Source organism: Crocodylus siamensis, chromosome 6 (genome assembly GCF_052110815.1).
Source record: "Crocodylus siamensis isolate JL-2025a chromosome 6, ASM5211081v1, whole genome shotgun sequence".
Taxonomy (NCBI): domain Eukaryota; kingdom Metazoa; phylum Chordata; order Crocodylia; family Crocodylidae; genus Crocodylus; species Crocodylus siamensis.
The window spans coordinates 80950967-80953285 of record NC_143400.1 but is presented as its reverse complement, the minus strand read 5'-3'; the positions used below and the strand labels follow the sequence as shown (position 1 = coordinate 80953285).

General features: G+C 45.6%; 1 pseudogene; it reads left to right on the top strand.

The window, feature by feature from the left end:
• Window positions 1-215: 215 nt before the first annotated feature.
• Window positions 216-1437, top strand: LOC149863063 (nicotinamide N-methyltransferase pseudogene; annotated as a pseudogene).
• The last annotated feature ends 882 nt before the right edge of the window (window positions 1438-2319 follow it).

Genomic DNA, 2319 nt, shown 5'->3' with positions numbered 1-2319 from the left:
GGGGCTGAGTGCAGGGGGAATGGGGAGAAGAAACTGCTGAAAATCAAGCATTGCAATGCCTCGTTCTGGCTCTTTATCAGTTTATTTCTGCAGCCCCTGGAAGGGAAGGAGCACCAGTAAAATAAAGCAAGAATCAGGAAAGGTTGCAGCTTTAGGGGGGTTGTGTAATATACCCTGTGCCTCTGGTGAAGTGCATATAGCATGCATGAGAGGTGATGATCATCTTAAACCATTCTTTAACCCAGTCAGGTGCTGTGAAAGGCTGCACCTTGATTGATATTTGCAGTGGACCCACCATTTACCAGCTACTTTCTGCCTGTGAGTTCTTTAAGGAGATCACTGCTTCAGAATATACAGACCAGAATTGCCAGGAGATGCTGAAGTGGCTGAAGAATGAGGCTGGAGCATTTGACTGGACTCCAGTGGTGCAGCATGTGTGCCAGCTGGAGGGAGACAGATACCGGACTGCTACCGTCTAAATTCCATGGGTTTAAGCCTACCCATGATCAGTATCCATCACTTGTGGTAACCAGCTGGGATGTGCAGCCTCAGCAGGGAGAAATATAGGTAGATATTTGCGAGGAAAGAAAAGATCTTGAAAGCTAGTGTTGGAGCCTGTAGGGTCTTGGAAAACCATCCACAGGGATGAGCAGGCCTTTTCTGACTGAAGACAGGGAGAGGAGGGATCCTTAAAGGAAAGGATCCCAGTGGAAGTGAATTTTGCTACAAAATGAAGCTTGGGGCAAGTTCCACTGAATGGTCCATAGCATAGCAGGTCAATTCAGAGAGAGAATCCAATTCAGAGAGAGAATCTACCTAAATGCAACACTGGGGGTGAAATGGCTTTCAAAGCTCCCCCATTTGCTAAATACTTCTCCAAGGGAATGGAAATTAGAGACACAAAACCCACATTCCCAATTCTCAGACCTGTATCCTGGGGAAGGCACCTAAAACACACCAAAAAAGTTAACCTCTTGCTTTCTTTTTTCTCTTTCCTCTTCTCTCTTTAGGAACTAGTGGGCTGAGAAAGAGGGGAAGATACAAAGAGCCATCAAATGCATCCTAAAATGTGATGTCCACAAAAGCAACGCCCTGGATTCAGTTGTCCTGCCTCCAGCTGACTGCCTGGTCACATCACTGTGCTTCGAAGCTGCCTGCAAAGACCAGAGCTCCTACCGTGCTGCTCCAAGAGACATCAGCTCTCTGCAAAAGCCAGGGGGCACTTGGCGCAAAGTGGAGATCTGGGCTCCAGTTTCTACATGGCTGGTCCCCAAAAGTTCTCCTGTTTGGTCCTGACAGAGGAATTTTGAGGGGGGAATTGTTAGTGCAGCTGGCTTCACCATTGAAAAGGTTGAGGTTCTCTCCAGGGCTGATGTGGCCATGCATGATATCAATGATTTCTCTGGGATGTACTTCATTGCTAGCTGCAAAAATTAAACTGATTAAGTCCCTTGGAGAATAAGGGGGAAATTGTCCCCACTGGAAAAAGAGAATCTTATGAAGGCTTTGTTCTCTTGCTGGTCATGGCTCTTTTCTCCTTTAATTGTTGTGAATTCCCCATGATGGCAGGGAAATATTTTATGTTCCACCTTCTTTCGTGCCCCTCATTTGGAATATAGAAGTTTACTCCCATAGAGAGGCAGTTCATGGCAATAACTAGCAGACTCTAATTGGTACCTTGGCCTTGATCTCTTCTCATTCGTTAGAATGGGATTGATTGGAATTGATGGACTTTGGAATTTATGAGCAGAAATGTCAAGATGTCATGTAGCCTGAGTGGGAACTATAGGGGTTTTCACCTTCTTCTGCAGCAGTAGACATAGTCCTTTTCCTTGGTTGGTATTTTAACAACCACCTCTTGTCTTTGCAGCAGTAGGACATTACCAGTATCCTTCTCCCCCTGCTTTATAAGGCTAGGGTATTCTTGGTGTTTTGAGGCTATGGGCCAGGTAGTAGTGCACCAGGGGTGTCTGCTGTTTTAAAAATAGGTTAGGTCAATGCTTTCTGGGCTGCTTTACATGATCCTACCCTGAGCAGATTAATCCAGGGTTGGATTAAATGACCTCCTGAAGTCCTTTGCAGCTCTGCTTTTTCATAATTCTCTGAGTGAAAAGATGATATAGGCTTGTGCTGGCTTGTCTTTCGGTCACAGGTCAGCTGCTTCATATATCTGGTGACATCTCAAGACAGCAGCCCTGAAATGGGTGGGACTACTTAAGTGAGTAAATAGTGCGTGGATAAAAGCTGACAGGTTCTTTGAGTATTTCATAGATTTCATAGACATTAGGGCTGGAAGGGACCTCGGGAGATCATCAAGTC